The sequence below is a fragment of the Ammospiza caudacuta genome, chromosome 2, assembly GCF_027887145.1.
Source record: "Ammospiza caudacuta isolate bAmmCau1 chromosome 2, bAmmCau1.pri, whole genome shotgun sequence".
Taxonomy (NCBI): Eukaryota; Metazoa; Chordata; class Aves; order Passeriformes; family Passerellidae; genus Ammospiza; species Ammospiza caudacuta.
The window spans coordinates 25,226,046-25,250,853 of record NC_080594.1 but is presented as its reverse complement, the minus strand read 5'-3'; positions in this window follow the sequence as shown (position 1 = coordinate 25,250,853).

The following is a 24,808-nucleotide window of genomic DNA, read 5'->3' as shown; positions in this document are numbered from 1 at the left end:
CTGGAAATTATTCCAAAATTATGCTAGATTTTCCCCAGATTTATCCCAAAATTATCTGAGAATTATCCTGAAACTACCCCCAAATTATCCCAGAATTATCTGGGAATGAGCCCAAAATAATCCTGGAATTATCTGGGAATTTGTACCTGGAATTTTCCCGGAATTATCCCAGAATTGTCCAGGAATGAGCCCAAATTTATCCTGGAGTTATCCCAAAATTTTCTTAAAATTATTCCTGGAATTATCCCAAAAATATCTGGGAATTATTTGGGAATCATCCTAAAATTACCTGGGAATTAATCCTAAAATTATCCGGGAATTATCTGGGAATTAGAGCCTGGATTTATCCCAAAATTATCCTGGAATTAGCACGGAATTATCCCAAAATTATCTGGGAATTTATTCCTGTAATTATCCCAAAATTTTGCTGGAATTATGTGGGAATGATCCCAAAATTATCCTGGAAATTACATCAAAATTATCTGGGAATTTGAGCCTGGAATGAGCCCAAAATTATTCTGGAATAATTCGAAAATTATCAGGGAATTATCCCAGAATTACCTCAAAATTATCTGGCAAATTGAGCCCAAAATTATTCCAGAATGAGCCCAGAATTATCCCAAAATTATCCTGGGAATTATCCCAAAATTGTGTCAAAAATAATTAAGAATTATCCTGGAATTATCTCGGAATTATCCCAAAACGATCCTGGAATGGTACCGAAATTATCTTGGAATTATCCTGGAATAATGTGGGAATTAGCCCAGAATTATCCTAAAATTATTCCCAAAATTATCACAGAATGATCCCAAAATTATCTGGCAATTAGTTCAAAATTTTCTCAGAATTATCCCAGAATTGTCTGGGAATTTGGTCCCAAATTTATCTGGGAATTATCCCAAAATTATGCTGGAATTATCTGGGAATTATCCTAAAATTATTTGTGAAATATCCTGGAATTATCCCAGAAATATCCAAGAAATTGAGCCTGGAATGATCCTAAAGTTATCTGGGAATTTTGTCCTGAAGTACCCCAAAGTTATTCCACAATTATCCCAGAATTCTTCTGGAATTATCCCAAAATTATCTGGGAATTTGAGCCTGGAATTATCTAGGAATTATCCTAAAATTATTCCCAAAATTACCCTGGAATTATCCCAAAATTATCTGGGAATTTCCCACCCAATTCCTTGAAAATTCCAACTTATTTTCCCAAAAAAATTCCCAGTAAAAAAAAAAAAAAAAAATCCAGATTTTCCAAAACAAAAAAAAATCCCTATTTTCTCCCCAAAATTCCCAGTTTTCCATTAAAGCTTCCAAAATTCCCAGAGCATTGCCGGCGTTACCTGTGAGTTGGTAGAGGCTCCGCAGCTCCTGCAGCTCCCGGAGCCGCCACCGCGCAACCTCCCGGGGCTGCCACGGAATCGCTGCCTTACCCTCGGCCTGCACACGTGGGAAAAACCTGGGGCAAAATCCTTGGAAAACCCTCGGCGTCTCTGGGGAAGATCCTGAGGAATTTTAGGAAAATTTGGGGAAAAACCCAGGAAAATCCTGGGGAATTTTGGGGAAAATCCTGGGGAATCTTCCGGAGTTTTGGGGAAAATCTATGGAAATCCTCAAGAATTTGTGTGAAAAATCCGGAAGAAATCCTGGGGAATTTTGGGAAAAATCCGTAAAAATCCTCGGGAATTTTGGGGAAAACCCTTGGGCATTCTGGGGAAAACTCTTTGGAATCTTTGGGAAAATTCTGGGAAAAATCCTCAGGAATTTTGAGATAAATCCTCCAAAATCTTCTGGAATTTTGGGAAAAATCATTGGGGATGTTGGGAAAAATCCTTGAAAATTCTCAGGAATTTTTGTAAAATTTGGGGGAAAACCCCGGGAATTATGGGAGAATTCTGGGGAATTTTGGGATTTTCCACTTCAGCGTCTCCCAAGCGTCCCAGGAAACTCCTGATTGTCCCTGGGCCTGGAAACCAGGAAAAATCTTTGGGAATTCTGGGGAAAATCCTGGGGGATTTGGGGAAAATTCTCTGGAATTCTGGGAAAAACCCTTGGGAATTCTGACATAATTTCTCGGGAATTCTGGGATAAACCCTCACAGATTTTAGGGGAAAATCTTCAGAAAATTTGGGAAAATTCTGGGAAAAATCCTTGAAAATACTTGGGAATTTTGAGATAAATCATTGTGAACTTTGGGAAAAATCCTAAAAAGTCCTCAGGAATTTTCGGGAAAATTTCGGGAAAAACTCTTGGGACTTTTCCTCAGGAATTTTGGGGAAAATGCAGAAAATCCCAAGCAAAAAAATGGGAATTCCCAGCTGGGATTCTTGGGGAAAATGCTGGGGAATTTTGGAAAAAAACCTGGAAAAAACTCAGGAATTTTTGGAGGAAAAAAAAGGAAAAATTCTGGGGGGTGTTGGGAAAAGTCCTGGAGAATTTTGGGATTCTCCACTGCAAAAACTCCTGGGGATCCCGGGAATTCCTGATTTATCCTGAGCCTGGAAATATGGGAAAAAATAATAAATTTGGGGGAAAATCCTCAGAAAACTTGGGAAAAATCTGGGAAAAATCCTTGGGAATTTTGGGAAAAAGCCTGAGGAATTCTGGGAAAATTTCAGGGAAAAAAACTTGGGAATTTTGGGAAAAGTCTTCAGAAATTTTTGGGGAAAACTCTTGAAAATCTTCTGGAATTTTTGGAAAAATCCTTGGGAATTTGGGGAAAATTTGGAGAAAATTTGGGGAAAATCCTTGAAAATCCTCAGGAATTTAGGGGAAATATTTGGGATTTTGGGAAAAAGCCTCAGGAATTCCAGGAGAGCTTTAAAATTTGGCAAAAACCTTTGTGAATTCTGAGATAAAGCCTCAAAAATCCTCAGGAATTTTGGGATAAATCCTGGGATACTAAAATAAATCCTAGATTATAATAGGTATATGTAATATATAGATAATAAAAGAAATCCTAGAATATATCCTGAGATAGATCCAGAACTCCTCAAAAATCCTTGGGAATTTTGGGAAAAACTTTTGGGAATTTTAGGAGAAATGCTTGGGAACTTTGGGAAAAATCGCTGAAAATCCTCAGGAATTTTGGGAAAAATCCTTAAAGATCCTTCAGAATTCTGGGAAAAATATTGGAATTTTCCCTCAGCACAGCTCCCAGCTGTTGCCAGAGCCTGTCCCAGCACTGTTGCAGCTCCAGGATTCTGGTGCTCAGGAGCTGCTGCTGCTCAAGGAGCTTTGGGAAAAAAACCAGAAATTTTGGAAAAATCCTTGGGAATTCTGGGAGAAACCCTCAGGAATTTTGGGGAAAATTCCTGGGGAATTTTGTGAAAAACCCTTGGGAAGTTTGGGAGAATTTTGGGGAAAACGTTTGGGAATTGTCTCTCATCACTTCTCCCAGAGGCGCTGCCGCAGTTCCTGCACTCTGGTGCTCAGGAGCTGCTGCTGGTGGAGTTTTGGGAAAAACCCTGGGGAATTTTGGGAAAAACGCTCCAAAAGCCTTGGGAATTCTCGGAATAACGCTTGGAGTTTTGGGAAAAATCCTTGAAAATCCTCGGGAATTTTGGGAAAAATCCACAAAAATATTGGACAAATTTGGGGAAAAATTCTCATGAATTTTGGGAAAAATCCTTGGGAATTTTGGGGAAATTTTGGGAAAGATCCTTGAGAATCCTCAGGAATTGTGGGAAAGTCTGGGGAAAATCCTGGGAAATTTTGGGAAAAAATGGGACAAATCCTTGGGATTTTGGGAAAAACCCTCAGAAATTCTTGAGAATTTTGGGAATGTTTTGGAAAAAATCTTGGAGAAACTCTTGGGAATTTTGGGGAAACTTCTCAAAAACCCTGGGGAATTTTGGAAAAAAATCCTCTGGAAATTTGGGGGAATTTTGGGCAAAAACCTTGGTTATTTTAGGAAAAGTTGGGGGAAAATTCTGGAAGCCCCTTGGGAACTTTGGGAAAAATCTTCAAAAACTCTTGGGAAAAAAATCCTCAAAAATCTTTCCGAATTCTGGGAAAAATCCTTGGGAATTTTGGGAAAAATCCTTGAAAATGCTTGGGAATTTTGGGGAAAGTCCTCGAAAATCCTCAAGAATTTTGGGAAAAATACAAAGAAAATTTTGGGGAAATTTGAGGAAAAATCATCAGCAATTTCAGAAAACATCCTTGAAAATCCTCAAGAATTTTGGGGAAAATCCTCAAGAATTCTGGGAAAATTTTGGGAAAGACCTTGGAAATTTTGGGGAAAATTCTTGAAAATCCTCGAGAAATTTTGGGGAAACGCCTGAGAATTTTGGGATAATTTTGGCAACCTCTCTCAGCACCATTTGCAGCTGTTGCCAGAGCCTGTCCCAGTGCCACGGCAGCTCCTGGGTTTTGGTGCTCAGGAGCTGCCACTGCTTAGGGAGCTTTGGAAAAAAAACCCAGGAATTTTTCCCAGGGAAAAAAACCCTGGGAAATGTCTTGGGAATGATCCTCAAAAACCCTCGGGAATTTGGGGAAAACTCCTTGGGAATTTGGATAAAACCCTCAGAAACTTTGGGGAAAACCCACAGAAACATTGGGCAAATTTTGGGAAAAAATCCTCAGGAAGTTTGGGAAAAGCCCTTGTAAATCCTCAGGATTTTTGGGACCATTTTGGGAAAAACCTTCCTGGAATACTCCCTCACCACAGCTCCCAGCTGTTCCCAGAGGTGCTGCTGGCGCTGCTGCTGTTCCTGGAGTTTTGGGAAAAAACCCTTGGGAATTCTGGGGAAAATCCTCAAAACTTTGGGGATAATTTGGGAATAAAGCCCTGCGGATATGTCTCTCAGCAGTGTGCCAGTTCCCCCTGGGGCTGTCTCAGTTCCCGCACTCCGCCTCTCAGCATCTCTGTGTGCTCCCGGAGTTACCCACTGGGTTTCTTGGGAAAAGCCCTGGGAATTTTGGGGATTTGGGATGATTGCCAGGCACCGTCTCTCACCGGTGTCTCCGCTTTCTCTCTCAGGCTGTCCCTGTGCAGCTGCAGCTGCTGCACCCGGGCTCTCAGGGCCTTGAGGCGCTCCCAGTCCCGCTGCTGCCGCTCCCTGAGCATCGGCCGGGCCCGCTCCCGGCGCTCCAGCCGCGCCAGGTGGGACAGCACACCTGCAGGGAAAAACGGCCGGGTGGGGAAAAGCGGGGAACATTCGGGGATTTCGGGCCTTTTGGGAACAAATCTGGGGAGAAATTCGATCATTTCGGGAGCATTTAGGAAAAGGATTTTGGGACACATTTGGGGATTTTGACAGGACTTTTGTGCAGAATTTGGGGATTTTTGGGAGGAATTTTGTGAAAATTTTGGGGATTTTAGGAAGAATTTTAAGATTAATTTGGGAGAAATTGTGAATTTTAGGAGGAATTCGGGGATTTCAGAAGGAATTTCAGGAGGAATTTGGGGATTTTTGAGAGAAGTTTGGGAAGAAATTTGGGATCGTGGGAAGAATTTGGAAGTAATTTGGGAAGTTTTGGGGATTTGGGGAAGAAATTCAAGAAGTTTGGGAAGGACTTGGGAAGGATTTGAGGAATGTTTGAGAATTTGGGGGGTGAATTTTGGGAATAATTTGGAGAGAATGTCAGGGTTTTGGGAAGGATTTGAGGAATTGTTGGCAATTTTCAGGAGGATTTTGGGCAGGAGTTTGGGGACAAATGTGAGAATTTGAGCAGAATCCCTGCATGGGAAGGAACTGCCCTGCCCTGCTCATGGAGCTCCAGCAACACCAGGCGGGACAGAACCCCTGCAGGGAAAACAGGGCAAAAATGGGGATTTGGGGAAGACTCAGCATTTTGGGAAGAAAATTTGGGGATTTTGGGAAGAAATTCGGGAGGAATTTTGAGGAAGAATTAAGGGATTTGGGGAAGAACTTTGGAAGCAATAGGAGAATATTTGGGAAAATTTTGGGTAGGAATTTGGGGAAGAATTGGAGGGAGAGTTTGGGCAGAATCCCCACATGGGAAAGAATTGAGGAGCCGCAGCTCCCACAGCTGGGACAGGGGAAAACAGGAGAAAAAATGGGGATTTAGGGAAAATTCAGGATTTTGGGAAGGAATTTGGGATTTTCAGGAGGAATTTCAGAAAGAAATTGGGAATTTTAAGAAAAAAATTGAGGGGGAATTTCAGCAGGAATTTTGGAAAAAAATTGTGAATTTTGGCAATAATTTTGGGGATTTTCGGAAGAAGCTGGGGGGGAATTTTGTCAAGAATTTGGTGATTTTGGGGAGAGAAATTGGGAATTTTGTAAAGAAATTCAGGAACTTTGAGAGGAATTTGGAGAGAATTTGGGTATTTTGGATGGAATGTGGCAATTTCAGGAGGGATTTTGGGGAAGAATTTACAGATTTTTCAGGAGGAAGCTGGGGATTTCTGGAAAAATTCCTACATAACACAGGGAGGAATTTGAGAATTTTGGGGAAAATTTTGGGAAGACTTTAGGAAAAATTTTGGGCATTTGAGGAGGAATTTTAGGAAAAAATTAAGGGTTTTTGCAGTGAATTTTGTGAAGAATTTGGGTTTTTTTTTAAGAATTCAGGGAAGAAATTTGGGGAGAAAATTGTGAAGAATTTGGGGAATTTTTTGAAGAAATTCAGGAATTTTGGGAAGAATTTTGGAAGGAATTTGTGAATTTTAGTAAGAATTTTAGAAGAAATTTGGCTATTTTGGGGAGAATTTGCAGATTTAGGGGAAGGATTCAGAATTTTAGGAAGAATTCCTGCATGGAAAGGGGGAAATTTGGGAAAATTTGGGAATTTTGGGAACTCACCCTCTTGAAATGCCATTTTCTCTTAATTTTCCTGCTCTTCTTTCCCAGAAAATCCCAAGGATTTGGGGCTGGAAAAGATGGAAAAAATTCCAATAATTTCCAGAAATTTGGGGGGTTTTAATGGGGAAAAATCCCAATAATTTTCAGAAATTTGGGAATTTTAATGAGGAAAAAAATCCCATTAATTTCCAGAAATCTGGGGTTTTTTAATGAGGAAAAAAAAAATCTCAATTATTTCCATGAAGTTGGATATTTTTATGATGTAAGAAATCCCATTCATGTCCATAAACTTGGGGAAATTTTAAATGAGGTAAAAATCCCATTAATTTTCAGGAATTTAGGAAATTTTTATATGAGGAAAACAGGATGAGAATGGAAATAAATCCCATTAATTTTCAATACCTTTGTGAATTTTTATGAGGTAAAAATCCCAATAATTTCCATAAATGTGGGGTATTTTATAAGGGAAAGAAGCCATTAATTCCCATAAACTCGAGGGAGGGGTTATGAGGAAAAATCCCATTAAATTCTATAAATTTGGAAATGTTTAATGAGGTAAAAATCCCATTATTTTCCATAAATTTGGCAGTTTTTTGATGAAGAAAAAAATTCTTTGATTTTTCATAAATTTGGGCATTTATTTTAATGAGGAAAAATCCAAATAATTTCCACAAACGAGGAAAAAAATCTCATTAATTTTCAATAAATTTCGAATTTTTATGAGGAAAAAACCCATTGATTTCCATTAATTTGTGAAGTTTTTATGAGGAAAACGTGAATGACAATGGAAAATAATCCAATTGATTTTCAATAATTTAGGAATTTTTTTATGAGGTAAAAAATCCCATTACTTTCCATAACTTTGGGAGTTTTTAAATGAGGAAAAATCCCATTAATTTCCATAAATGAGGAAAAAGTCTCATTAATTTCCATGAAGTTGGATACTTTTATGATGTAAAAATCCCATTAGTTTCCATAAGTTTGGGAATTTCTAACGAGGTAAAATTCCCAATAATTTCCTAAATTTGGGGAATTATTGATGAGGTAAAAATCCCAATAATTTCCATAAATTTAGGGATTTTTAATGAGGAAAAGTACCAGTAATGTACGTAAATTTGGGAATTTTTAATGAGGAAAAATACCGTTAATTTTCATAACTTTGTGGATTTTATGAGGAAAATAAGTGGGAATTATTTTGGTTGAAGAAATGCCGGAAAATTGACCGGCACGATCCCAAGGAACGGAACACGGAAAAAAGCCCTCAAAGGTGCCATAGATGACCCCAAGACTTCCAGCGAATTCCAGGAGAGGGATTTAGGGACGATCCTAAAGAATTATCCCAAAAAAAAATCCTTAAAAAATCCCCAAAATCCCCCCGGGGCCCCAAATCCCTCCCTGAGGGCTCCGCGCTCACCTCAACTTTCCCGCCTTAGGGCTGCCCGAAGTGCGTCATCACGCCGCCCTCCGCTCCGCACACCAAGATGGCGGCGCCGCTCCAGCTTAGTGTCGGCAGCCCGCGCGGTACCGTGCGGCAGCAAAATATCCAGAAATATGGGCTTTTTTTAATAAGGGAAAAATCCCGTTAATTCCCCGAAATTTGGGAATTTTTAATGAGGTAAAAATCCCGTTCATTTCCATAAATTCGGTAAAATTTTATGAGGAAAAACCCCATTAATTTTCAATATTTTAGGGAATTTTTCACGAGGAAAAAATGCCATGAATTCCCATAAATTTGGGCTTTTTTTAATAAGGGAAAAATCCCGTTAATTCCCCGAAATTTGGGAATTTTTAATGAGGTAAAAATCCCGTTCATTTCCATAAATTTGGGAAATTTTTATGGGGGAAAGGTGGATGGGAATGGAAAAAAGTCCAATTAATTTTCAATATTTTAGGGAATTTTTCAGGAGGTAAAATTCCTATTAATTTTCAATAAATTTGGGATTTCTTTAATGAGGAAAAAATCCAAGTTATTTTCAATATATTTTGGATTTTTTATGAGGAAAAAATCCCTTTAATTTTCAATATTTTAGAGAATTTTTCATGAGGAAAAATCCAAATGAATTTCCATAAATGAGACAAAAAACCTCCTTAATTTCCGTAAATTTGGCAATTCTTAATGAGGACAAAAGCCCCTTTAATCCCACTATGAACACCATCAACTCACCTTGGATTTGGGCAATATTTTCAATTAATTTGTTTATTAATTTTTTTTTGTTGCTGCAGGAAGAACGAGCTGAGCACAGAATTTGGATGGGAAACCCTGAGGAGATCCCGACGGGTTCGGCGCTCAAACCTTACCCCAAAGCCCTGGTGCAGCCTCACCTCAGGGATTTCAGGCTGCTCAAATGATTTGTTCTGGAATTTTCCAGGTTTTTTGCCATCAAATCCTGGAGTTTGGGGATTTTTGGTTTGGAATGGGAATGGTGGGGTTTGGTGGATTTAAAGTGGTTTTTGGGGGGTTTTCGTGGTGTGGTGTTGTTTGGGGGTTTTGTGAGGGGAAAATGGGGGAAAAAGGAGGGGGAAAGGGGGGGAAATGAGGAAAAAATAAAAAATAAAAAGGGAAAAATGGGGGGAAAAAGGAAAATAAGGAAAAATGGGGGAAAAGGAGGGGGAAAATGGAGGAAAATAAGGGAAAAATGGGGAGAAAAGGGAGGAAAATGGAAAGGGAAAAATGGGGGAAAAGAGGAAAAAAAGTAAAGAAATAAATAGGGAAAATATGGGGGAAAAGGAGGAAAAAATGGGAAAAAAGGAAGGAGGGGGGAGAGGAAAATGGGGGAAAAGGCAAGAAAATATAAAAATGTGTGAAAAGGAAAAGAAAGTAAGGAAAAAATAAGGAAAAGGAGGAAAATTGGGGGAAAACGAGGAAAAAATAGGGAAAAAAGGGGAGAAATGGGGGAAAATGAGGGAAAAGGAGGGGAAAAAAGTCAAAAATAAAAAGGGAAGAGATTGGGTAAAAAGGAGAAAAAATGAAAAGGGAGAATATGGGGGAAAAGAGGCAAAAGGATAAAATGGAAAGGGAAAATGTGGGGAAAAAGGGAAAACTTAAAAGGGAAAAGTGAGGGAAAAGGAGGAAAAAAGGAATAATAAAAAGGGGGGAAATGGGCGAAAAAGGAAAATGGGAAAGAAAAATGGGGAGAAAAAGAAGGAAAATGGGAAAATTAATAAAATGGGGGAAAAGGAAAAGAAAGTAAGGAAAAAATGGGTAAAAGGAGGAAAATGAGGGAAAAAAGGAGGGGTAAAAAGGAAAAATGAAAAGGGAAAATTGGGGAAAAAGGAGTAAAAAAAAGGGAAAAATTGGGGGGGAAGGAGAAAAATAAGGAAAAAATTGGGAAAAGGCGGGGAGAAATGGGGAAAAATGAGGAAAATAAGGAAGGAATGGAGAAAAAAGAAAGAGGGGGAAAAGGAGGGAGAAAATGAGGAAAATAAGGAAAACATTGTGGAAAAAGAAAGAGAGGGAAAAGGAGGGGGGGAAAAGGAAAAAATAAATAGGAAAAAAAATTGGTGAAAAGGGAAAAATGGGGGGAAGAGGGAAGAGGGAGAAAGTGAAAAGGGAAAAATGAGGGAAAGGAGGAAAATAAGGGAAAAATGGGGAAAGAAGAGGAGAAATAGGGGAAAAGGAGGTGGGGAAAAAGGAAAAAACAAAAAGGGAAAAAATTGGGTAAAAAGGAGAAAAAATGAAAAAGGAAAAAGTGGGGTAAAAAGAGGAAAAAAGGAAAAAATAAAAAGGGAAAAAAGGGGGGAAAAGGAGGAAAAAGGAAAAATAGAAAGGGGATAGATGGGGGAAAAAAGGACAAAAATGGGAAAGAAAAATGGGGAGAAAAGGAGGAAAAGAAGAAAAGTGGGGGAAATGAATAAAATGGGGAAAAGGAGAGGAAAAAAGGGAAAATGAAAAGGGAAAAATTGGGGAAAAAGGAGGAAAAAAAGAAAAAAGTGACAAGGTAAAAATGAGGGGAAATGCAGGAAAATAAGGAAAAAATGGGGGTAAGGGAGGGGAAAAATGGGGAAAAAGGAGGAAAAAGGGAAAAATAAAAAGGAAAAAAATTGGATGAAAAGGAAAAAAATGGAAAGGAAAAGGGAAAAACTGAAAAGGGAAAAACTGAAAAGGGAAAAGAGGAAAAAAGTAAAAAATGAATGGGGGATAAATGGGGGGAAAAGGAGGAAAATAAGGGAAAAAAAGGGGAGAAGTAGGGGGGAAAGGAGGGGAAATGGGAAAAAATAAAAAGAGAAAAATTGGGTAAAAAGGAGAAATAAATGAAAAGGGAAAAATGGGGGTAAAAAGAGAAAAAAAGTAAAAAATAAAAAGGGGAAAAATGGGGGGAAAAGAAGAGGAAAGGGAAAAATGTGGGGGGAAAAGGGAGGGGAAAAAAGTCGGAAAATGGGAAAGAAAAATGGGGAGAAAAAGAGGAAAAAACGAAAAGAAGGGAGATGAAAAGAAGGAAAAAGGGGGAAATTAATAAAAGGGGAGAAAGGAAAAGAAAGTTAGGGAAAAATAAGGAAAAGGGGGAAATGGGGAAAAAAAGAGAAAAAATGTGGGGAAAATGGGGGAAAAGGGAAGGGGAAAATGGGGGTAAAAAGAGGAAAACTAAATGGAAAAAATGGGGGGAAAAAGAGGCTGCTCCAGGACCCGAGGCGGTTCTCCACTCCTGCGGGTGCGTGGCAGTGTCACCATCGGGGTTCACCGTTTGCCCAGAGTGAGGGGAGATCGATGCTCAATCGGATGTGTGCTCCTTCTCCCTTCGCTTTCGTCACCCTCCCATTTTCCGACTTTTCCACCAGAATTCCTGATTTTCCACCACCCATTTTTCCTTTTTTTCCCGTTTGTTTTCCCATTTTCCCCAAAATTTTTCTTCCTCCCACAGCCAAAACCACCCAAATTTTGGCTGCAAAATCTGAATTTTCTCCCTTTTTTTGCTGTTTTTCCTCATTTTTTCCCCAAGAACTTTAGGGAAAAACAACAAAAACCCTGAAATTCCCTTAAAATTCCACCTGGAAGAAAAAAGACTTAAATTTAATTCAATTCCAAATTAAAAAAAAAAAAAAAACCACAAAAAACCCCTTTTTCCTGACAGAGAATTCCATTATTATTTTTTTATTATTATAACTATTAATTAATTATTATTTTTTAAATATTCAAAGCTACTTCAGCTGTTAAACACAAGCCAAGCAGAATAAAAAAAAAAAAAAAAAAAAACCCCACCATTTTATTTTTTTTTTTTTTCTTTTTTTCCCATCATTTTCCAGAACTTTTCCATCTTTTCCCTCAGGAAAAAAAAATTATCTACAAGAATCCCTCCCCCAAACCTTTTTTCCCTAACGCATACTGCAGATTTTCCATTTTTTTTCTCATTTTTAATCATTTTTTCCCCTCTTTTCTTTCACTATTCACGAGGTTTTCCCTCCTCATCCCATCAAATTCCAGAGGGGTGGGAAAACCCGCAAAAAACATGCAAAAACTGGGTCAAAATAAATTTTTTGGTGCTTTTTCACTTTTTTTTTGGAAAAAATCCCCACAAATTCCATGATTTTTGTCGCTAGAAAAAGCTGATTGTGCGCACGAGCCAAGGGAAAGGGGGAAAATTGGGAATTTGCAGAAAAGAATTGGGATTTTCCAGCAGAATTCCGGATTTTTTCCCGTTTTTGGGTTCTTTTTTTTTCCGTGCTCCACATCAGATCCAGCTGAGACTGAGCTTCATCTTCATCTTCTTCATCATCCTCATCGGTTTTTGGGTGTTTTTCCTGGGAATTCTTGGAGCAGGGAATGGGAATTAAAAATTGGGGTGGGCCTGGAGGAGGTGGTGGGGGAAAATTGGGAAGAAAAGGGGAAAAGAGGAAAGAAAATGGAGAAAAAAGGGAGAAAAGAAGGAAGAAAATGGGGGGGGAAGGAGGAAAGAAAAAGGGGAAAATATGGGGAAAAAGGAGGGAAAAGGGGAGGGGAAGGGAAAAAGGAAAAAAAAGAGGGAAAAGGAGGAGGAAAAGGGGAAAAGAGGGAAGAAAATGGGGAGGAAAAAAGGGGGAAAAGAGGGGAAAGAGAAGAAAATGGGGAAAATGGGAAAAAAAAGGAGGGAAAATGGTTGAGGAAAAGGGGGGATAAAGAAGGAAAAGGGGGAAAAGTAGAAAGAAAATGGGGGGAAAGGGATTGGGGAAAATTGGGAAAGGGGAGGGAAAAGGGGAGAAAAAGGAGGAAAATAGGGAAAAAAGAAGGAAAGGGAAAAAAGAAGGAAGGGAAAAGGAGGAAAAAGGAAAAGGGGAAAAAGGAGGAAAGGAGAAGAAGGTGGAAGAAAAGGGGGAAAAGGATGGAAAAGGGGAAAATGAGAGAGAAAAGGAGAAAAAGAGGGAAAATAAGGAAAAAGGGGGAAATTAGGGGGAAGGAAAAGGGAAAAAATGAGGAAAAGAGGAATAAAGGGGAAATGGAGGGAAAAGAAAGAAAATTGAAAAGGAGGGAAATGGGGGAAAAAAGAAAAAGGAAAAGGGAGAAAAGAGGGGGAAAGGGGAAAAGAAGGCAGAAAAGGGGAAAAGAGGAAATGGAAAAGAAGAAAAAGAAAGAAATGGTAAAGAAGCAAAAATGAGAAAAGGCAGAAAAAAGGAGGAAAAGGAGGAAAATGAGGGAAAAGGGGGAAAACAAAAGAAGGAAGAGGAGGAAAATAGGGAAAAAAGAAAGAGGAGGAAAAGGAGAGGAGAGGGAAAAAGAAAGAAAAGAGGAAAATTGGGAAAATGGGGTAAAAGAGAAAAAGGAGAGAAAAGGAAGAAAGGGAAAAAAGTAGAAAAATAGGGGAGAATATGAAAAGGAGAGGAAAAGAGGAAAAAGGGGGGAAAGAGGAGGAAAATAGAGGAAAATAGGAAAAGGAGGAAAGGGAAAAAAGGAGGAAAAACAGGAGAAAAACAGGGGAAAAGAGAGCAGAAAAAGGAGAAAAATCAGGGGAAAAGAGAAGGGAAAAAGGAGAAAAACAGGGGAAAAGAGAGGGACAAAAGGAGGAAAACAAGGAAAAAATAAGGAAAAAAATAAGGAAAAAGGCCCAGAACCCCAAAAAAACAAGACAAAGCCTTGGTGCAAACCCCACCCCCCATACCCCCTCCCCAATCCCCATTTCCATCTGCACTCCAAACTTTCCTGCAACAGGGCTGGGTATCACAAGTGCCCCCAGTCCAGATCCTAGAGAATAATTCTCTCTCTCTTTGGGTCCATCCTGCCGGGGGTTTGGGGTGGAATTTCGGGGTTCTGGGGTTGATTCTGTCAGCAGCTGCTGCAGGAGGCTCTTGCTGGGCGTGGGGGGCACCGGGGGGGCCCCGTTGGGGTTTTTGGGGGTGCCCATGTGTGAGAGTTTGTCCGAATTTTCCCTCATCTGCCTCACGATCGTCCTTGGGAGCCCACCGAAGAGAAGACCCCCCCCGTCCATATCTGGCTCTGAAGGAGAAAAGTCACATGCCAGGGGCCCTGAGACCTGAAAGCTCAGTGTTAAGCTATTGTTTTCACAGGTGCATTTGCTGTATGCTAAGAAGGGGCGCCGTGCCCCGTTTGCAACAATAGCAGCTCTGGAAGCTGTCCCACCTCTCGGCCTGGCTGGACTTCTCCTGAGTTTCGGGTGGTCTCCCACAGAAGACCCTCACCTGTTTTACAACCACCATGACAGACAGACGGAGATGTGAGAAGCTTCTCCACCAAGGACTGAGACATGAAACCCCTAACAGGCCCCTCTGCTCCTTCCAAGGACTGGGACTGAAACCCCCAGCCCGGGGGAGATGTGTGGGGAGGCAAGCTGACTGAAGTGAGATGTTTGCCTGCAGGTTGTGACCACTGGAGCAAGAAAACAATGGCTCTCACTGCTCAGAACATGGACTACCTGTTACATCTGTTCCCTATTGTATCTGTTTCCCCCCCCTCACAATTTTCAGTAATAAAAACCTCTGAGTTAGCCAGAGCCTTTGAGATCTCCCCAGCATAGCAGGCAGACCCTCAGCTGGACTGGACCAAAGGACTTCGTCTCTGTGTTGGTAGCTATATCCCCTCTCCCCCTCTCTCTCTTTCTCTTCCTTAATCCCTCTATTGCATTTTTGCTGTGGTTATTTCAATAAAACGGCGTTTGTTTTGATTATCACTGCAAAACCCCTTATACCGTGTTGGTTTTTGCGCTCTGAGATCATTCCTACGAACCATCAGGTCATCTGTCCACTAGGATGGATCCTGACACAACCCTGCTTGTGCACAGCAGGGTCCCCTGTCCCCCTGGGTCCCCCAGCCCCGTAGCCTCCCCCCAGAGGATGTTCCACAGGATCGACCCCAGAGCCTGACACGGGGACGGGGGAACGGGGCCCTGGGGGTGGCACATGGGGACAGGGACCCCCCGGCAGCGTCCCCGTGTCCTCCAGGGCCAGAGCCTGGGACAGGACTCCTTCACCCTGTTAGGAACGAGGGCTTGAGAGCGCTGAAAAAATCCCCAGCAAGGGATCAGCAAAAACCAGATTTAATATTAAGGGACAGCAGCAGAAAGTTCCTTGGCAAGAGTCACTCTGCTCCTGAGTGGACACTTCAGGCACACCAAAGAAACAAAGCAACAACAAAGCCAAACAGAATCCAGGCAATCAAACCAGAAATGAACAGACAACTGTCCCTGTGTGTGTGTGACACAAGGACAGTGAGGGCAAGGACAAAAGGAATATGGCCTAAAAGCTCAACAGAGCTCAAACTTAACAGGACTTAACTTGTACCTTAATGTTAACTGATACCTTCAAGTTCACAATTTAGCAAAAGAGCGGAGTGTAACAGCATTTAACCTAACTTAAACCTATGACTTTGCAATTTAACAGAGGAAAAACACTTCACAATATTTAACTTAGCTTATAATTTATATTAAAAGTAACAACTTAGTAACTAAGAACTACTCTTAGCAGCATTTAACTTCACTTACAGCTTGTGATTTAACCTTCCCTACAGGCCTGACTGACTCAGCTCTCCAAGGCGCTCCAACCCTCAGAGAGCAGCATTTCTGCCACATTTCCCCAGCACAGGCACTCCTGTGTGCACACGGACACAAAGAGTCTGTGCAAGGCACCCGTGGGCAATTCCCCTGAGGACAGGAAATGCTCACTGTGGATCCTTTGGCATCTCCCCAGTGAGTGAAGGGTTGAGCCTGGAGGAGTGGGGGGATCGGCCCAGGCTCTGTGGTTGTTCAGGATCCCCGAGTGCAGCAAACGGGAGAGTTCCCGGCTGGGAGAGGCCCCACTCAGAGGGAGTCGCTGGCCCAGGAGAGCTCCAAGGGCTCCTTTTGGAGCGCTGCTTGCAGGGCCCCAAGAGAGGGGCTTCAGTCCCAGCAATGGCTCATCCTGGCCACACTTGGCACCAACAGCTTTCTTGGGCAGGGTGAGAACAGGGATGTTGTGCCACTGAGGGAACACAAACAGGTTTATATATATACAAATAACATATATTATATATGCATAATACATACTATATTTATATTATATATAGAAATAGATAACGTATTCTGATAATACAGTGATGGCAACATCATTTCAACATCACACCCTTCTTGAAGGGGATCTTGAATATTTATAATATATGGCCTTTCTCTGAAAATATATCCACACACTGGCCTCTGAGTAAGGTCGATCTGAATACAGTACCCAGTGACAACCTTTGTCTACAATTTTAATTCTTGCATTTTGAAATATTTTTATTAATGCGGTGCCTGAAAGAAGAGAAGCAAGTGTGTACAAGAGAAGCAAAAAAGCTTCAGGAGCTCCACTGAGACCTCAAAATAATGCCTAAAAGTAGGATCAATCTTCATGTTAACAGAAACGTTGGGGCAGCAATTGTCTCTGTCAGAACGATCATTCTCTCAGATAACAACAGGGTGACAGCAATCACTGGGAGTTTTTCCTTAGGCAATCTGCATAAATATAAAGACAACTTGTTCAGGCCTCACTCCTCACTATCTACTGACTCCTCTTCAGGAGCACACACAACTGCCTTGGGGAAAGCAAGGCAAAACCAGAACCTTTGAAGCAAGTTACCCTTTCTCAAAGCAGATCCAAACACTGGACACAAACTAATCACACCTGGGTTTTTTACCTTTTTTTTCTTTTTTGAGACACTAAAGCCTATCCAATCCTAAGCAAATAAATTGCATACTCACTACACTAAATAAATACAGCCGCTGAATTTTCCAGTTTTCAGCACCGACTTTCATCAATATGGTGTGAAGCAGAACAAGAACTGCATGACAAAGAAGAATACCCCCAAAAGCTTACATAAATACTGTTTCATCAAAATTATCATATCAATCAATCTGACTTTAGTCACAGATATCATGGCTTCATTAATCAGCAGCTGAAGTACATAAATCTGCATTTTGGGTGATATAACTCTTCTCCAGAAGCTTGAGATTTAACATTCACATTTTCACAGAAAAAACTTGAAGAAAAAGAAGGAGAATGGGGAGCACTGCTTTCATTTTCACAACATATGTAAATCAAAATTTCTTTGATATTGAAGGTAATGTAATACAGATCTTTACAGTGTGGGAAACATGATTTATCATCCTAAGAAACAACATGCAAGGACTGTAAGTACTCAAAATGCATGGACTTCAAGCACTACACCTAGAATGACAAAAGCGATACTCCCAAAAACCTCTTAAAACCCAATCTGTAAACAGAGAAAGTGCAACTGAGGCGACCATAATCACTTTTAGGGTCCATTAGAAGATAAATTGCCTTTCTAATTAACACTATTCACAAACAGATCTTGGAAGTACTGTTCATGCTTCTGTGAAAAGGATTTCGTAAATAACAAATATTTGCAAAATTGTTGACTTTGCCAAGACTTCTATTTATTCAGTGGAGCAGTCTAGCAGGTCTATGCAGCAAATAACACAGATTTGAAAACTCATGGTCCATGTGACAATATAAATTTACCCAAAAGCCCAGCTTTAAAGTTTTTTTGTATGAATTATGTATACAAGAAAAAAAAGGAAAATGTATAATTAACATCTGACCAGAGATATAATATGCATTTTCAGGTGAGTAGTGTGTACATACAGGATGCAGCTGATGTAAATTTTCATATGCAGGTACTGTTGCAGGTAAACACTGCATATTTTATGAGTTTGAATTAGTGGAGTGACACCACAGTTAAACTGAGATGAGCTTCTAACTTAACAGATATTTTTTGAGTGCTCTAAAAATCAACACACATGCTCATATTGTCTGGAAAATTGCTGTCCTTAAATAGTGTAGAAACTAATTTTACTACTAAAACATATTGTATTTTGTTACTGGATTTTTATCACTTTACCTCTTTAAAAGTGAAACATGTAATCAAAATTAGTTCTCAGGATTCTCTTTCAGATCAGCAAAGCATCCATCCCCCTAACAGTAGAAGGAACCCAGATGAACTGGTTGGCCCCATAACAGCAGTGATGCTGTACTTAGTCCAAATATGTGATTGTGACTTAGTTTTAAGGAGAAGAGATGCCTAAAGGCTGTTATAAAGAGATAAAAAGGAGACAGGCTTGAAGGCTCTGCCTCAGATCTGCAATAAAAACTACAGACTTTGAAGTGACATGGAAGCTGACAATGATGAATCTGTTTTGATGGCCTTAGACCACCTAAAAGGGATAGTACACATTTCAGTAAATTGTATTAGCACTAGAAAGGTTATTGGCAAAGGTGACAGCTGATGAGGTCCTAAGTAGTTGATTAGTTTTAGCCATGCAAAACCCTAATTGTTTCTCCAGGAGAGTATTTGAGACAATATATAAACTATCACACACAGCAGTCACACAGGCTATAGTCAGTGGGGATAAACTGGTAGGATAAATGGCTCTGTCAAAAATTACTAATTTTTTCAATTTGAAAAACTGATCTTAGATCAATCCTACCCTTAGCAAGCATTTCCTGAAACGCTGCATGCTATTCCCGCACCTGATTCATGCCTATTTATCCATTAAGTCTGGCCACAGGTGTATGTTGTACATCCTCCATACTGGGAAGAAATGCTCAAAGAGAACATTAGAGATTATTCATAGAAAGCATCTCCAGATTATGTGACGCTTTACAGCAATTACTTGTGAACTCTGCAAGAAGGTCTCACTCAGCTAATGCCCTAATGCATAAACCACAATGTTTGGGTTAATGGCACTTCCCTAAATGAATTCATTTACATATGATAACCCTTGTGGACATGAGTCTGCTGCATATGTTTGCTATCAGTCTCTATCCCCAGGCTACTTAGTGAGATATTATCCACAGCCCACAAAAGAACTAAATGAATCTGATGCTACTTTCTTAACATTCAATAAAGTATATAAGACATTTACAAAGCATGTAGTTCAGTAGAAAAATAATCCTCTAGTAAGTTTAAATAAAAGAAGTTGATGACACTTGTGCATCTTTCTACAGCCTTTCCCAGGAAAAGATCTCCAATGTTAATGTAAGCATTTTGCTATTAGATAGATGTCTTAGGATATTACTATAAAAAGTATAACTCTGCACATTTAATTTGTTGTTGGAATACTGACTTTCTTCTTTCATTCCAGCATAGTCTGCTATTGATGTATAGCCCTTAGCTATCAGCAGTCTTTACTCCCACAAAACGACAATGATTTCTTTACAGCATAAATGCTAACTTCATGTAGCAGAGAAAGAACAGAAACATTGAACAAATTATATGATTATAAATGATCCTTTAGGAAGTCTACTTGAACTCGGCATGAAAACAAAACTTCTGTGCCCCAGTTCACAGCTTCACTCAAGTGGACCATAAATTTTATTAAAAAAAAAAAAAAAGCTGTGAGAATGTTACAAAATGAGATGGCTTATCCAATTGAATTTTGTGACATGCTCACCTTATGGATAACTAAAATTCAGTGAGGCTAATACTTTTTTTCTGAAACTAGCTACAATTTGTTCTATCTCTTGGTAAATTTATTAAGTCTTTTGGGAATTATTTAACTGAAGTGTGTTAAATACATATAAATCAATCATTACTAAACCAGTGGTGATGTTTACTGAAAACAAATTAGCAAGGCTTTAACTGGAAAGAAGTAATCTGCCTCTATCCATAATTAAAATAAATTCCTCCTCTGCATTCCTCTGCCCTTCCCTCCAAAATATTCCTTCTTCCTCTCAAGTTCCTTAACAAATGCTTATAAGAAGACTTTATTTCATGTTTATAAAGGCCTGACTTTGACAAAGTTTTCAAATTAATAGATATATAAACACTAAGTTAAAGAGATGTTAAATGGCGAAATCTAAAGCAAGAGTCCAAATATTCTTTGTGCTTCTAGTGGTTATGAGCCTGCACTTTCTTATATGGGCAAGGTTATTTGAGTATTTCAGTACCTTTGTTGTTGCCCATCTTTTTTCTTTGCTAGAAATACTATGTTTCTGGTGAATGCAGTGTATTTTTTTTCCCCATAATTTTCTTGCTAAAAAATATTATAATGTGCCCTTGCAATCATATAGAAAGTTCTCTCATAAAATGAAAACTATTAGAGAAAGCAACTGTCTTGGAGAATGAAGTAGAGCTCTACTTCAGTCTGCCAAAAATCTCCCAAAATCACACTGCAGCTCCCCCACAGACTCCATCTTGATGACTGAAGAGAACACCTTAAAGGAGAAGTGCAATTAGCTGAAAAGGGGAGCAAACCAACCAGTGGGACCTTGCCCTTCGGCGATTGCTTCGCATCATCCTGCGGCTCGTGCCCCCCTGGGAAGCTGGAATCTCAAACCATAGAAAAAGGCTACTCAATGTATACGTGGGTATATAACACCTGTGACTTGACTGCTAGAGATGAAAGCAACGAAAGAGCAGAAATAGGACAGAGGGAAAAGTTGTTCTCAAAGAGATGGTAGCATTTTCTGAGATGAACTGGAGGACTTCTGGAAGCTCATATGGAAAAGATGAACTTCAGGTGAACCAAACAGGAAGCTGAGTTGTTGGCAAGTATATCACAAGAGAGGTAAGTAAAATAAACAAAGGGGAACAAAAAATGGTACTGAAGAGCCAAGTTTGGAATAGCAAATCTTCCAGGGCATAGAGCAATAAAGCATCTTCAAGAAAAGAGAAGGCAGAAAGGCTAATAATATTCAGGCCTGAAATACAATCGCTCCAGCTAAAGTTCAGTAGAAATACCAATCAAAACATCTGAGAAGACCAAGATAAAAAAATCAGTGTATTTCTACTTAGACACCAAATAGATATGTAAATAAAATGGAATGCTCGGCTCTAATTGACAATATTAACTGAACAGGCATGTCTGGCACAACTCAAAGGTGGTCAGCAGGAGATTTATGAACATGGGAATAGCTTAGATTAAAATAGACTGCAAGAAGAGTCTGTGAACAATTGTTAATGAATGCTAAAGAAAATCTTGAGACTAATACAATTAATTGAATGAACAATTAATTGAATGAACATGCACCACAGAATTTCTACAGGTTGAAAGTTACTGGCCAAAAAGGAGGAATATACATTGGCAATATAGATACAGATATTGTATCTGTCTTTTGAATTAACATAGCAACAGTGACTGAATTTATTTAAAAAGTCATTGAGATGTAAGAAGAATTATTAAATTCTTCTTATTGAAGTGAATTCTTAAGAACTCCCTAAACTTTCAGATACTTTTAGTGACCTTCTCTATTCCTGAGTGTAAAGGATTCCTCCTGGTTGAAACACAAACTGTGATCTTAACACTCTAAAATTAAACAAAGAAACCTCTTTACTGTTAAATAATAAACATAATAAGTCCAAAGAAATACAGGAAGGGAAAATTAAAAGAAATTAAACAGTGGATCTAAAAGAGTGAAGCACTCATATCAGTGAGCTAAGTGTTCAAAGACTCAAGCTCAGAGTAAATGTAAGCCAACTCTCATGAAAACTTCAATCATACATTAGGGAGTCAAGAAAGTTACAGGGCAAAATAAAAGGCTATTTAAATTAAATAAAAGATGAAGGGTTGTTCATATGAGGGAAACATTAAAGGATGTGCCCTCTTAAGTTATATGTATTTGGGCTACAAATGCAGTCTAACAGGATTTTGAGAAATAACTTGCCAAAGAGAAAAAAAAATCTGTAAAAATTTTTGTTCAAACACATTTTAGGCAAGAAAACTGCTATAAAGTCTGTACAGTTATTGAATGATAAAAGCATAACAGAATCTCTCAGGAATGACTCAGCTATTACAGAGAAAAGCTCAGATTTTAGGGTAATTTGTAGCCTGTGTTCAGGAGCTTAAGTAGATCTATCTTGGCAAAACAAGAAATACAGGAACCTTATTGAAGGGAAAATATAAGTGAAAAAATACTAAGACATAACCATAACCAGCAGCTCTTCTCCAAGACTTCTGAAAAAACTTACACATGTAACTGTAAGCCTACCAACTATTAGATGCATGACACAATTTAAGTCATGCTCAAGCCAAATGTGTCCGCAAGTTTGTACCAGTGGCAGAATATGAGGGAAGGGAAGAACACAAGGAAATTAAAGGTCTCCTGGTACAATGAATAAGCTTCTATAGAGCTTTGGTGGAAGGGAATTATTAAAAAGATAATGATAATTCCTTCACTGATGGAAAGGAGGACCATGAGAAAAAAATGCAATCTAGACAAAAACATGCATCTGGATTAAAAAACTTTGCACTATGTCCCTCAGAAGATACTTAAAGAAACTAAATCTATAATAAAGAGTAATGCTCCTGTATGGATTACTGACTGATTTAAAAACAAGAGGGAAAGGACACAAATGAGCAATAGGTTTTTGTAAGACAGGAGATTACTTGTAGAATTCAGCAGTAGTTCATGCTGGACCCTCTGTTGATCATGACAGTCATAAATGAGCAGGGAAACAATTGAAAGATAGAGAGACAATAATATATAACAAAATCTTTCTGACATAAAACTAAGCAATATACCAAAATGACAATATTGACAGATTTTTTTGATACTATGACACCAAAGCCTGTAACAGACTGACAAACATAGGAATAAATGTGAACAGTGGGCTCTAAATGCCCTCTGTGCCTGAGGGCATAGATTATATGTAGTTCACTGGAATCATCAAATTAATTGCAGTTTAAAAGGCAAATTAATATCACTGCCAGGGCCACTAATTATCACCGAGAGGGTATTGGGGACAGACAAAGGTGATAAAGAGACTCCATCATTAGAAGGCATGAAAAGGCACTTTATTATTAGAAATACACAGTTCTTATAGAAACAATGGTGGACCTAAGACGTGACTGGCCTTTAGGAATATTCTCTCACCTATTGGTCAAGAAGAGAACTCCTTCTTCTAAATATCTTTGACAAACAGATTGCCTACTAGGTGCAGAGAAAGAATTAAAGCAATTATTATCTCATTCTCTGAGCTTTCTCACAGCTTCCCAGGAAAACCCTGGGAGAGCTATGTCTATCTCTATTCAGACAATATGTGATTATCACAAATTAAAAATAAGATTTTTTAAAAAAAGAAAGGTATAAAGACTAGAACAAAACAAAAAAAAACTTCAATTTGCTACTGTATCATTATAGCATTCTTTCATAATTTGAGCAGCTGCACTTTTACCCTCCATTTCATAATATAAAACAAGAAAAGTCACTGAATAAAACTCTGATTATTCTTATCACAATTTTATCTATTGATAGTAAAAGGGAGGGAGAAATTAAACTGACTCTAACTTTTCACACTGTAAGACAAAAATTCAAAAGATCCAGGGCTACCTTGTATCTTATGGAAGTAAATATGGGATTGCTGTATTTAGGGAGAGGAAATTGGAAAAATGATCATTTGGCTCTTTTCTTGCTATCATCTTTTCCTTATTATCTACAACAAGCTGACATTGGAGATAAAGTTCTGGTATAGATTGAGCTTGGTGTGATGCAGAATAAGCAACTCTGATTTTCATAATACTGCCTTTGTAGCCTATGACTTGAAGTAGCTTAAATTTTAGTCACACTGAAAGTGGAAAAAAAAAAAAAAGAAAAGTTCAGAAGTTGCCTAAAACCAGAGCAATCTGAGAGCATACAAAAGCAGAGCACGGAAAGATGGCAGACTTATTGACAAGTAGAAAGTGGGAATTTCAAATTAGGCATGCATATGATCATCCAAAACACAAATGGAAGAAAGAGGCCCTCAGGGACTCTTGTATGACCAAAAACAGAAATGAGAAATGGTGGGAGAAATAGAGGGATGTGAGTGTCTTAAAGCTAACTTAGGTAAATATGATCAACAAAAACCAAAGCAAATGGAAGGCAAGGAAAATTACTTAGAGGTTCTGAGAAATTGTGAAGACCATTTTGAGATTCTAGCCTTGTATTTAGATCAGGAAGATGGAAAGAGTAAATGTTGGACTGAGCTGGATGTTGCTGGAGTGGGAAAGCAGAAAATCAGACAGGAGATAACTGACCAAATGGGAAAGAGATAGAGAACTAATTCACAGATACTGAAAAAAGGATGTATAGAGTAAATAGAAACAAGAAAGACAAGAACAATTTTGTGAAGGAGAAAAGAAGAAATATAAAGTGGACTGTAAAGAATGACAGATGAGTTATGGTTGGTCACACTGACAAATAGTCACTTATCTAGAAAGCAACTGCCTTAGAATTGCTCAATAGTGCAATGCATCAAGCTGGGAAGTAATTTTATGATGAATCATCTACTGTATTAGGTAAATATGAAAAGAAAGTATTATGAATCAATAACATAGATAATCAGCAATGGAGAGAACCATTTAGTCAATAAGTACATATGCAATTAATCAATTATGGGATTAAATAATTATTTGGAAAATAAAAATATCAATAATTAATTATTATGTCTAATATGCAAATAATATAGCCACTAAGAAAAAAGGCATGCTGAAAATATTAGTCTGGTCTTCCCTTTCACACATTCCTTATCCAGACATAAGGAAGCACAGTTAACTGTGAACTTCCCTTCACTGTGCTCTTCAGACAACTTACTATCTTGTGTATATGGTAGAATTTGTTCAATCCTCAACAATATCTAGGGCAGCTTAAGAAGAAACCTAACC